General features: G+C 41.7%; 1 protein-coding gene across 1 annotated transcript in view; it reads left to right on the top strand.

Moving 5' to 3' along the window:
• CNNM2 (cyclin and CBS domain divalent metal cation transport mediator 2) overlaps positions 1 to 13,631 on the top strand; it is a 111,592-nt gene that overhangs the window by 34,209 nt on the left and 63,752 nt on the right. The gene's annotated exons all lie outside the window — the stretch shown is intronic.

Consider the following 13,631-nt stretch of genomic DNA (forward strand, 5'->3'; position numbering starts at 1 on the left):
CCGTTCGTATGATCCAGCAGTAATAATTGTCTCATGATGGGTTGGAACATCTCTGCTAACATCACTGCTAATTGGGGACTAGGTTAAGCAGAGCACGGGGATGTGTGCTCAGTGGAGCGTGTCCCAGCACTGACAGCCGTTCACGGGTGATAAGAATTCTTTGCTATCCCCACACACGACTGTGTGCTCCGGTTCACTTCTCTTGGTACCAAAACTGCTTAAAACGGGTGTCCAAGTGGGAGGTGATCCCAACACTGTTGAATTTTGTCTTTGTAGATTGACTGCCCAGTAACATAAGGACAGCAGATATTAATCTCTGCAAACAGTGAGTTGAAACTCTTATCCATACTGATCTTTATAAACCAAATTATGCTCCAGTTATGTGTGCTGAGCTTCCAACAAGGGACGCTGTGCAGCTGGTTGGCTTATTCGTCCCAATCACAGCCTGAGAGGAGTAGACTTCCCTAGTGTACAGGCAGCAGCTAAACTTACGCCACATACCTGGGAAATGCAGTTTCTGACTTTGTCAGATCCCTTAAGGAGAAATGTCAGGTAATTAAACAAAGTTCTACCTGGTTAGAGATTTAAGAGACATATTGGTACTTTTAAATCTAAAAGGACATTTGAGCAAGGCTTCAAATTGCAGGAAACTTACTGTACTATCTGCTTGTGCTGTGAGAAACTTGAGGTGTGTGAGAGAAAGCGAGGAAAATTGTCTGGAGGTCTTTGTTACACTTCTGGTGCTACCAGGAAGACCTTTCTGCCCCTGGAAAATGAACTTCAACAGTCCTTTAAAAACCAAAAATAAAATCTATAGGTCTCAAACCAGATTGTCAGTTCTTCCTGGAAAAGCAACATTTAGGTCAAGTACATATTCTGTGCAGCATATCTCAGTGTGTCCTGCCTGATACATTGTGCAGAGAGAAGCCTGTCCAATATGCCTTCAGTGCAGTGACAGTGCTTGCTCAGCTCCTGCTGCTGCTGGTGCCAGCCTGACCACAGGTGATGGCTGCACTGGAGTTCCGCAGTGTCCCAGTGAGAAACCTGGGTGTGGGAGGTTTGTGTTTTGTTTTGTTTGTCCTGCTTGGGTTGTCTTGTCTCTTCACCTTCCCTCTCGTGTCATGTTGGGGGGCAAGGTGGGGTTATTTCCAGGGGAAAGGAAAGGGGAAGAGGCCAGGACTGAGTCTGGTTTATCCAGAAGTACCCAGGGTGTTCAAGCTTTGCCACCATTGCACTATTTGCTGTGCCTGGTTACATTCCCACAGCTTAACTGAGACTGTAAAGCTTTTATTAGTAATTAGCTCGTTGTGGCTTTAGGGCTTTCAGACATGAGTAGTTGTTTTCATTGGGGGTATTAATTATGAATCACAAACCTGTAAACAGCTATAGCCAAGAATGTGCACGTTTGCAGATATGACTGTTTTGCTGTTCAGCCCTGGGTTAGCTCTGCACTGCCCTCATTGTTGTTACAGAGAAGTGTATGGAAAACATGTTTTTAACCTCCTAGATGCTATTGAATTCCTGCATAGCAGTCTGTAAAACTGTGGGAAAAACGGCCTGCTCATTTGCTTTCTGAGCAATCTGGCTTGAATATGATGGTTTGAATGGGTTGAAGAAATGACTCTGAGCCCACTTTTCCAAAGGCTCTGTTTTTAAAATCATCTTATAAATACACTTAAAAATTATTTGATTTGAATCTTCTGGGGAATGGAGAGAGGGTATATACGTGACAGTTGTACCGGCTTGGTGTCACTGATGCTGGCTTTATTTCCAGTGGTTTTCCTGATTTTCTGCAAGCAGCAGTACTTGTCTAAGAAATCAAATTACATTCCCTTCCTATCAAAGTTGATGGCAAGTCTTCCTTTACTTCAGTGGAGCTTATTTTTATCTCTTTAATGTGGGATAAACTTGCTCGCCACTGAAAGAAATAGGATCCTTATATACCAGGGATCTTGGAAGGCTCCTAACAGGCTCTTGTGGCTGTTGAGATCAGGAAAGATAGACTGTATATCAGGGACTTGGGTTAGAAAGCTAGTAGAGATGAAGAGAGATGTGGATTTCTGCTGTGGAAATGTGACCCACATGGCCACAGCAGCCCAAACAACCCAAACCAGGATAACTGCTTTTCATAATTCTCTGGTCATGAATTGTGCGAAAGCAAGAGCTGTTTTAATGCATGTTTGAGTTGTTGGTGTCTGCTGCTGTTTGGTGAAGAACAGTATTGCCCTTTGCTAGCTGTTCTTTCTGTCATGATGAAACCTGTGTCTTCTCTCTTAGACCTGAGATATGCTCATTGCTTCATGTGTAGTCCATGAGAAACTCTGTACTAGACATAGGTTTTGGGGAACACCAGAAGACAGTTGGTGGTGCTAGGCTTGCATTTTTTCCCAACAGGTTCCTTCTTCCCCTCCACTTGCTCTTCTTTTGATTTTTACCAAGAACTCTCCCAGTATCTATCTAACCACAAAAAAACCCCACATAAACCCTAGGCAGCACAACTAAAACAAACCCAGCCTTGACAAACTTTATGTAGAGGTAATAAAACCTGAATAGTAAGTTGGTTTTTGAGATTCTTGAGGTACTTTCATTGTTGCTGATTTCCTTTCTTTAAACATTTTGTAGTGGGATGTAGGAGGAAACACAGATGTATGTTAGATAACTCGGGGTTTATTCCTAAGTATTTCTCTGCTTTAGATTTTATGTAAAAGGCTAGGGGAAGGTGTTTTTATCCAGTTTTCTCTCCTCCCCTTCCAAGTTAAGAAACAGATGGTCTGACCTGTGTAAGGCTTTAAGTGTTGGAATTGGCATCAGTGTCTTCTTAAGGATTATTTTTAAAAAAACAAAACCCAGGAAGCACAGTGTCACTGCTCAGTGTGAACGCAGGTCTGTACAAAAATAGCAGGCTCACAATATGTGACTGAGATGATTCCTCTGACCTAAATAAGGAAAATGATTACCTGATATTTGGAATGTGGCTTTGCTTCTAGCCTTTCCTCCTGCTGTCAGTCAGTTTTTGTACCTACCTTCTCTTCCCCCTGCCCATCAGCACACACTTCTTGGCAGTGTTGCTGCTCAAATACCTCTGCATGCTTGGATGTATAAGTCTAAGCACGTCCACGTCTTGACTGTTACTTGAATGGCAGTTTGCAACTTTTTTTGTTGGAAGTGGGTCTGGTTTAATAGTTACACATGCACCCAGAAGGAAACTGATGGAGTTATTGATGGTGGGAGGTGTCTGCCCCATCTAATCTAGGTATAGAGGGTCACCCATGATTTTAAATTAAACCTAGATTTGTGCCCTTTTTAAGTTAACATTTCCCAGATACAAAGTTAAGCTTATTGCTCTTTCTGACCAGAGACAGTTGATTAATAGTTCTTCACGATGTGATGGAGCCCAAACCCCTAGAGCATAGATTTTTATTTTTTTCTGTAATGAGTATATTGACTTCTAAGAGGGATATTATTGGTGAGGAAGAAATGATCAAAGCTGAAATGTGTTTAGCACCTGTTTGGTTTTACTGGTGTTGTCTTACCAGTTTGTGAGATTTTTGATTGGATCTTGGAGCCAAATCAAGCTTTCTCTGTGCTGTGTAGCTAAGGAGCATTTCTCTTATAAAACGAGCGTAACTACTGGAGTTAAGAGAAAGGACTCTGAAAATAGATTGTAAAACAGTGTACTTTGATAAAAAATGAAGACATTAGCCCTGCTGAGCAAATCCTGGTGGAGTATCTTTGGAGTGGTCCTTGTTTCAATTTGTCATTACTCTTCTTGATAGTCTTTATGGATGAAGTCATTCCTTCTACTGAGTGAAATTACTGTAAATCTCACTTCTAATTCTGATTAAACTTTTTTAACCTTGTTTAACCACTGGTGTCTCTATGGAGATGTTTGACCTGTGTTGGCCAGTATGTACATTTGTTGGCCTGCAATGTACGTTTTGGACCTGCATTTGCTCTTATCACTTGCAGTACACTACAAAAGGGAATAGGAGAAATTCTGTGGGCTAATTTCTGCTAATAACCAGACATCATCATAGCCTATGAACTGAACTGCTGGGGGCTGGAGAAGCATCCTTGGGAAGGCTGCTGACTGCTAGATGTGTGTTTCTGTTCCCTTGGCATCTGCTGTTGGCCCTGGGGAGAGAAGAAGGTCTGGGTTGGGGGTTCTTCAAAGTTGCTTCTTACGGCTGTTTCTACATAGAAGCGACTCAGCTCTGCTGAAACTGTGAGCATCACTGTGCTCTGTTATTGTGGTTTGAAAGTGATGTTATGTGCTCGCTCAGTAAGGCTGCGATGGCAGTGCAGGTGGAGAAGAGGGGTGGTTTGCTCATTATTGCTGCTTTTCTGGAGGATAATGTGAGAAGAATACACAGCTGAAAGAGTAACAGCTACTTCCTCTCCTTTAGGATGCACCTTTAACCTACTGTAATCACCATGCTCTGTATTCTGAATAAAGTCTGTCACATCACTCCTCATGTCCTCCTGCATACATGCCATCTGTGGACAACTGTCTTGCCTGCAACTCCTTCATCTGTTGGCATTTCCTTAGACAAGAAAGTCTGTGGAAAAGTGTTCATTTTGTTGCAGCCTCCTTTAAAAAAGGCATATTTGGCACATCTCGAACTGAAGCCAACCAGTTGTTGAACAGGGTAAAAATTGTTTGATCTTGCTTATGTTACAAGATGTGCTACCCTGAGCTGTTATGCTAAGAGCAACATTGGCTTTTGTTTCTACATGGCAGGCCTACACAGGCAGCTCACGTAGGGGATAAATAACATGCTAATTGCAACAGAGCTTGACCCCTCGGCAGAAGTGGAGCTGCCTGCCTTGTGTGTACTGCGAGGTAAGAGTTTCCATATAGGCAGTTACCCAGCAGAGTTAATGAGCTGTGAACACACACCTACCCTGATTGAAGTTCACTGCTTGTGTCACCACAGCTCTGTCAGTGTTGTTGTGTGCGTCCTAACTTTCTCAACTCTCTGATCTTTGGGATTACGTCTGTGCCAGTATTCCACTTACATGACTATCTGTGTGATCATACTTGTTTGCAAGACACACAGGTTTTGGTGTGACAAAGCCAGTCGTAATAGTTTTTGGTTATTGTATAAATCTCTCTTAGGCAAAGAAGCAAACTCTTTTACCTCAACTTCAGTCATTCTATAGGTTTAGTTTTGTTTCATTCACCTTAGGGTAATAAGCCTTACTAAAATAAAAAATTAACTTTGCTGAAGACATTTAATACAGATGTTTATCTGCTACTCCAGTTCAGACCTAGTGGCAAAAAGTGAAATTCTTGCTCCTACCAGTTCATGTGATTCTGATTCCTAACAGCAGAGAGGCATCCACAACCATAATATATTGACTTTGAAAAGAGGAGTACAATTTAATGCAATGTGTTTTCATCTAGAAGCATCTAGGACTGTTGGGATGTAGGCAGTGTTCATCTACAGTAATGTCTGGTTGCATATGTGGAGGCTTTAAATTATTGTCAGATCTATATGGCATCTTGAAATCCTTTTTGTCTGACTTTACAGAGTATGTTCTTGTGTGGTGTTTTGTGGAGGATTTCTGTCTTTAGGGCCATGGGGCTTTTGCATGGTTTTGAGGGGTTCTTTTTGCAAGCAGCTTAGTGATGAGAAAACATAGGGTTAGGGAATAGCTTTCCCAGTAGAGCTAGTATGTTCTAATGAATTCTGTTCATGGGGTGTTCTTTAATCTCATCAGGCATAGCTAGCAGGTCTGGTTCGGCAAAATTAACTATTCTGCCAAGGCTTTGAAGTCACTAATGCTTCCCCCCCCCCTTAACTAACCCCATTACACTTTCTGTAGTCTGAGTGTGCATTTGGGCAGGCAGCAGTACAAATACGAACAGGTAAGTAAAGCAGCCGTTGTGGAAGAGCAGGACCCAGAGTCATTTAGGCTCAGGAGTCACAGTGTTGAAACCAAGAACACTTAGGAAAAGTTGAAGGGTTTAGGAGCAGGTCCTCTGTGAAGGCTCATAAGAAGATGGAGCTTTTTGTGGCTGTGTCTCAAATTAAGTGTATGACATTAACTTTCAAGGGAAGATGAAAATGAGATGAAATTGAGAGGTCTTTCATTTTACAGTCGATGTGAGCTTTTCATTGAGTCTCTTGGAGGTGAGCCAAGGATGAACCATGCAATTCTTCAGCAGGGCAGGCTCAGCTTTTCTTCTGTTTCGGTGAAGAAATGGTTCTTGTGTGCAAGGCTTCTGCTGTGGAAGTTCACAAAGCTTGCATATTGGAAAAGAGCTAAGAATGTTGCTGTCTAACTAGCTGAAACACTAATTAATCCTTATGCTAGAATACCTGCAGATATGCTTTCAAGCAAGGTACATTTTGAATTTCAGCTAGGAGTAGGTGTTTGGGAAAATCATGAACATAAAGTGAATGTGACACATTGTTCTGTTATACAGAAACTGGGTCCCTTCTTCCTCTTGCTTTCCAGACCCTCAGTTTCACCCTCACCACTTGAATTATGGTATGTTCTTACAGAATTACTAATTCATTCTCCAGCTGAATTTACACTGCTGTGACTCTTACGCGCTTTAAGAGTTAGCTACTGCTAACCTACCTCTGCAACAAAAGAAAGATGCTCTCCTCTCCGGCCTCCTCCAAATATTTGTGTTCTTTTAGGAGGGCATCACAACTGTTCAGATTTCAGTGGGAAGCTGCAGTGCTACAGCAGCTTCTACTTCATTTCCATAGGAGCTAATTTCTAATGCTAATTTCACGCTTGATAAATACAGTCCCTTGTTGCCTAGACAACAAGTTACGGCACAAATGTTCATTACTGCACTACTGGTTAATGAGTCTCTAGTGTTCTGAAAAAATTACAGCCAGAATTAAATGGGTTTATTCACTTTAATCTTAAGTCAACCCCAACCTAAGAGACCGATCTGCAAAATGTTTCCAGTTAGATGTGGCAGCTAAGTGCAGTAGTGACAGAGTAATCAGAAGAACTTGCAGAAGTGTTTGGTACTGCACTGCTGTGGTAAATGTACGAGTCTGCTTGGTTGTTATTTTAAAGGTGTGCTGGTTTATGAGGATGTCTTTGTTATGAACAGCAAAACTGAGATATCCAGAAATACTCTTCTTGTCAACATTCGTAGTATGTATTAGTGTTGTCTGGCTTGGCCAAGTGAGCCTGACAGTCTCTGAGCAATTTCAGAGTCATGTTTTTGTGTGCTGACAGAGCTTTGTGCCCTGTCATTTCCAAATTTATTGTAAAACAAATGAGAGCATATTTGATTTGATGTCTTGAGGCAACAGTAATATTTTCCAATACGAGTGTGTCAAGGGACCTCCTGCCAGTGGTTGGTTTTGCACCGAGTTCGCCATTGCCTTTTTTTGTAGAAGGTCTCATTTGTAAAGATTTGTTCAACTGGATTCAGTTCACATGTAATTAAGGCAAGAATTCCTTGGTGCTCAGTTGGTTGAGAGGGGCCTCTGCTTGTTGACCTTCTCTTTGGTGACTCAGCATGGAGAACTCAACACTTCCCTGCTGGGCAGAGACCATTGTTAACTTCTATTCCATTATTATTTTTCATTTAAAAGCTAATTTTCTCTTTTGCCTTCAATCCCTGTCATGCACTTATTCCAGCTGTTAAATAATATGAAAGTTTGTCTTTGGCAGGCTGCACATGTCATCTTGCCTTGGGAAATCAAAGGGGAAGATTGCATAACAGCTGACAGTGAATTTGGCTCCAGAATGTCATTAAACTAATGAATGTTGAGTTTTCTTTCCCAGTCACAATATTCCTGAGTTCAAAACTGAAAAATCTTTTTATGTGTAACCTAGAGTTCACATAGGTGAACTGCAAAACTTCAGGAGCTTTCTGATCCTGCAGTGTTAAATAGAACTTACTCCTCGGTTTAAAAATGGGAAATGCAATCCAGACATAGGGAAGCAAGTTGTCCCTAAGTGAATTTCAAATAATTTCATTTAAATTTTTTTTTCTATCACTGAATTTACTGCTATAGTTCCCTAAATTTAGTGTGGGCTGGTATTAGCCCTCTGAAGGAACCCCATACTACCTGAGTGCAGGAAAACATTGTCTGTCATCGTTTGTACAAAGCTTTTTAAAAAAATCCAACAAACCATAAACCTAAGAAGAAAAACGAAATGCTTAGTGCAACCACTTATTTATGACATGTTTTTAAAAACTCAAAAAGCCTTTAGAATAAAATTCCATTATTGGCGTATGTGTTTTAGTTAAAATACAAACCTTTGGCCTAGAATTGTTAAATTCACCTTTTTATTATTGCAGCTCCTTAAGGGCTTCTGTAAGATGGGAGAAATGATCACTTTCACTCAGTTTAAAAGCATAGTTTTGTGTGAAGAAGAAGTTTGCCTCATCGCAGAATGAGAGAATATTTGGCTGCACAGGGATTTGTGCTGTGGCTACAACAGCATAGCTACGTTGGTTGATTGTTGCGGTTTTTGTTTGGATTATTTATGTATTTATGTATCTCTTCTTTGGAGAGGTCTTTGAGCTGATGAGAAAACAGATTTCCAAGTCAGAGGAGGATGCTGTAGGATGCATGGGTGTGCACTGCTGTGCTCAGGGTGCTGTTCACCATAAGGTACTTGATGACTTCTTTTTAATAGAAGGAACTTGTTCAACTCCATAGGTCATGTTGTAATTTTCATTGCCATCTGTTACGAGAAACAGAATGCTCAATGCTTTTAGGGACACTTTCCCTTTTTTGAATATATTGGATCAAAATTGAGGTTCTGGTGCTTCAGATGAAGCTGTTCTGAAGCAAGCCCCATGCATGATGTGAGTAGTGATGATGCCATGCAGGTAGACTGTTACACTGCCAGTTTGAGTAGTCTCTAGTGTGAATGATCTAGATCTTCATGTCTGTTCATTTTAATAAGCCTCCTATGAACAGAGAAACTTTGTTTGAACCGGGGACTTTGTTATTTAGCTCAGCCTCTAGACTTTTCTTGCCCAGCAGGGAAGTCTCTTTTGCAAAACTAATCACGGTAGGTGAGATGCTTGAAACTTGCATGTGTACTGGCTAATGTAGCTCAGATGTCAAGGGCAGATGATGGAAAGCACCAAATAAAATAGTGGCATCAAGAGTAGCTACATTTATGAATAATAACAGGACATTTTAATAGCTTGGTTAGGGTAGGAAGCCTGATGCAAAAATGTAGCCTGTACATGAGACAGAACCATTCTATGAAGCTGTGTGTTTATTTTCAGTTATAGGGTAATTTTCTTAAGAGCATACCATTTTTTTCTGTGAAAGCTGTGGCAAACTCTTCAGGGTTTCTGTGGCCATACCTGCTTGTTGATCTCATGGTACCTTCAAATTTGAATTGAATCTTTTTCAGCAGAATTTGTCCCTATTCCTGTTTGTCCATCAAGGAACTGTTGTTTTGTGCAGGATCAAGGCAAGTGACTAATGTTCTTTGAAAATCTATTCAGAATCTGCTTAAAACTAAGAGCAAAATAAGCAGCACATGCTCCTTTTGGATAATTTGGCACTTGCAATCTTGTGCTAGTGCTGCAAGTAGTACAGGCAGAGTGGGTCAAGCTGGGAACTGGAATTCCGAATGAAAAATACATGGTTCTATTCACTCAATATTTAAACCTGTAGCAAATCTGATTTACTGTTCTGCTTGCTTTGTATACATAGCCTACCCTACTCAGTATTCAGAGGGGGGAAAGTCTATTAACACTTACATAAAATACTTCAATCTGGACATAGTGTTCAAGGGTCTGGCCAAATGTACAAAATGTTTTGCTAAATGTTCATGCCCATTGCCTCAGGGAAAGCAATTCCAAGTGCACTAAAGCAAGATGTTAAGCTGTGATGAGCTCTTCTGCTGCCTTCAGCACTGCCACCACTAGCACCGGGTTAGTAAGTTTGGGTGGCTGGATGAAGCTAGATGAAGTCAAAGTCACATCTTAGTATCTCTGCCATGCTGAGGTGTTCTGAGGTTGTACTATGTGTATGGTAGTACATCCCATTATACTTTATACCTCCTGGTGCCTGTTGCTTTAGGCTTTCCAGAAGCAGAAGCAGCATCCTTGTATTTGGCAGCCTTTGGCTGATATATTTTCCTTGAATCCATCCAGTTTGTTCTTTTAAGTCATTTATTTTTATCACCACAATATCCTGAGTAAAGATATTCTCATCCATGGCTCCAGTGCATGTGCCTGCTTTCCTCCTTGATTGTTTTGACCTTGCTGTCATGCTTTATTTTAAAACTATGAGAGGAATAGGAGTACTTTCGGAAAAGCATTTAGGAAGGCAGGATTTGGAGGTAATCTAAAGTGCTATCTTGGCTCAAGATAGCTTCAGCCTGCTGCTCGTACAGTGCCTGCTTCTTTAGACTTCTGGACAGCTGTATTCCTTCGTTAATCTGTTCTGTTACCACTAAATGTGGGGAAAATGTTACTTAGGAAATAATTCTAAGTTATGCTTTAAACAAATACGCAAGTGTGAGTAGTTTCAGTGCCTTAGATAAGCAGTGCCCATTCAGTACTGATTTGGTCTATGACACCACCCTGACTTGTCTGGCTGAATTCCTCACTTACTAAATGAACATTCCTTGTCTGAAAAGAAGATAAGTACTATCTCCCTCACTTCCTTCCTCTCCTTTCTCCATGCATTTTAATGACAGTGCTAATGGTGTGCATTAATTTAAAAATTCTTCTACCTGCTTAGTCATGTCTTTTCATTGTCTTTCTGGGGGACTTCATGACTTGTCTTAAAAAAATGCAGACCATGGACATATGACCACAGTTGAAGGGAATATGACACAACCTATAGCAAGGTTTAGCTATGTGTTGTTTGACAGAAGATGGGTTATTTTTATACCAACAGTTACAGATAGAACTGAGCTGACTTAGGCTAATCTTAAAAACCCAAAATACAGGAGTTCCCAGTGCAGAGATTCTCCTGACTCCTGAAGCTAGTACATCCTATCTACTTGTGGTAATCTGCTGCTGTACTTAGGCTAACAAGCTGCAGGGTCTGGCAGTTCTGTCCAGGGGTTGAATTGTCTCTGTGCTGTTGCCTGTTTTCTGCTTTAGACTTGCTCTTTGCATGTGCCTTCCAATCCTCATACAGGATCTGTGACTGGGCGTATGGTATTGTAGGGCTTGTCTCTTGGCTGGAAGCAGAGGGTGATGATGATTTCCCTTTGTTTCTTTCTCCCAAGACTTTGTGTCTCCATATTCTGATTAACTTCAAAGTGAGGGTTAAGTTTAATAATTTATGGTTGGTTCTGGTCTCCAAAGGATCCTCCTGTACTTCCCATCTTGTAGATGAGATAATAAACTTCCTGTGGGTGTTAGTAAGTGTATTTGCTTTGCCTGACACTGTTTTGCATTTTTCAAGGTGATGCTTTCTAGCCAAAGCAAGCTCATGCTGACCAGTTCTGCTGTGTATTTTTACCCAGCATACATTATACTCAGGGCAACCCAAATGGTGTCTCATCTTTCTATCTGGAAATACTGTTTTAGTGAAAGTTGACACTGACTAGTTTTATCTAGGTTTTCTGAAGAAACCCATTGCATCTGTTCTGGATGTCTGCATTAGGTTTTTTTAAAAAATTATACTCTGTTCTTTGTACTTTTATTCCTCACCTTCTCTAGTGTTGTCCCTAAATGATAGGACGATCCCAGGGTACTTTGACCTCTGAGCAACCTTTGCCTTCTCTGTGGATTTTGAATGTGTTCTTTGTAGTAATTCTGCTGTCGAGATGTTATTTCATCCTCTGGCAGCTACTGCAACATTAAGTATGTAAACCTCTTTTAGTGTCAGAGGCACATGAGCACTGAAAGCAGAACAGAGGTCTCGGCTACATGTAAGGGAAAGGTGATGCTTGGCCTCTGCATAAGCCAGGTTATGTTTCAGTGGGAAACTTGCCTTGGACCAGATAAGTTTTGTTATCTCTTGAGCTATTCCTGCGGCAGCATCAGACCACAGTACCTTTCCAGGTGCATGCTGTTGTGTTCAGGCAATTGAGAGCTCCCCAGATTTGATGTGTGTACTTGTGCTGCTGCTGGGTTCACTACCTGGCATGTGAGAGCCACACTGGAAGGACTGATAGAGTCAAACCACCTGTGAGGGCACCTTTGTGTTTGAAACAGGAGTGAGGGTTGGTTACCCTAGAACAAAGTCTCATGGTGTAAAGGTACAGCACACAGGGTAAGGGCCTACCTTGACTTCCCAGGGTACAATCTCAGTGGTTGGGAAGAGGTCAGTAATATTTTATGCCATAGCTGTGATGAGGCTTTTTGGAGCAACGGTTATCACAATTAGGGATGATGGAGGACCAGAAAGATTGATCATGTGAGAAAAGAGAGCAGACAAGCAAAGATGAGGACACTGCAGTCAGTGAAATTAGAAGCAAACATGTGAAGCTCTCTGAATTGCTCAGCTGCCTATAAGGTGGTCTCATTCGTCCCATTCAGACTCCAATGATAGCTGGAGTGAGATGCATATCAAACCTCCCTTCCTCCTGTGCAACAGTGCAAGGACACTCAGGCATGTGGCCTGTCTGGTCTAAGTGTGGACTACAAGGGACACTTTTCAGTGTCAGCGAGTGTCTCTCTCCTCATTTTGCACACAGTCGCATATATGTAACCAAACTAGGCTCTGAACCTGAGGTGGCATCTTGCCTGGCCTCACTGTGCCTCAAGTCTTGCAGGCATGATGTTTTGGTGAGAATGCTGCTAGGCTTGAAAGATGTCTGGAGCAGACTGGCTTTAGTGACTAGCTTTGCAAAAACAATACAGACTGGACTATAACCAAACTCCTCATTCTGGTCATTCTATTTCCAGGAGAAGTGGGTTATAAATAGGCTGGGATGAATGTGTGCCTTGTCTGGTTCCTCCCCTGCTCTGCAGAGAGCAACTCTTTTTGAGGGGGAGGACATAGGATGAGGGGAAGGACATGGGATTGCTGGAGTTTGTTAACTTCATGGGGGGAGAATCTGAACTCATGGCTAGCTCATCTTGGGGAAAAAATATCTAGCAAATTCAATGGCCCTCTGGAAGGAAATTGAATTTGCTTACCTGTCTAGAACTGTGCTGGGGTTGTGGCTCTGTCTCACTTCTGCCAAAGAAGCTCAGGATAACTAATCAACTTGAGCAGAAACCTGCCTGCAGGAGCTGCAGCAGCATCCCTTGCATTTTACTGTTAATATCAGATCGCTTTTTGCAGCCTTTCCCTTCCAGGGGTCATGTTGCCATCTCTATCCTGCCTAACTCCTCCTACACCTTCCATTTTTCCTTGCATTTTCTGTTCTCTAACCCTTCCCTTTATATACTTCTGTTTGGTGTTTTTCAGTCAGCTATTGCTTTGCTTTTGTCATGTTAACTTGTTCCTTTCTGCATGTTGGCTGACTCTCTATGCCGTTCTGCTGTGCAGTACTGATAACAGTGGGACAGGCAGAAAAACACACTCTGGAGCTGCAACTGTCATGGTTAAGAATCTGAGACCTCATATGCTTTAGTTTAGTGATCAGAGTTTGAAGTGTCCACAACTGACACTGGCTGCAAGTTTACTGCCTGTTGTGTTTCTTCTAATACTTTTGCTGTTCCTTCTTTCTCCCACCACTTCCCCACCACTTCCCCCCCCCCCCAG

Source organism: Acanthisitta chloris, unplaced genomic scaffold (assembly GCF_000695815.1).
Source record: "Acanthisitta chloris isolate BGI_N310 unplaced genomic scaffold, ASM69581v1 scaffold1165, whole genome shotgun sequence".
Lineage (NCBI taxonomy): Eukaryota > Metazoa > Chordata > Aves > Passeriformes > Acanthisittidae > Acanthisitta > Acanthisitta chloris.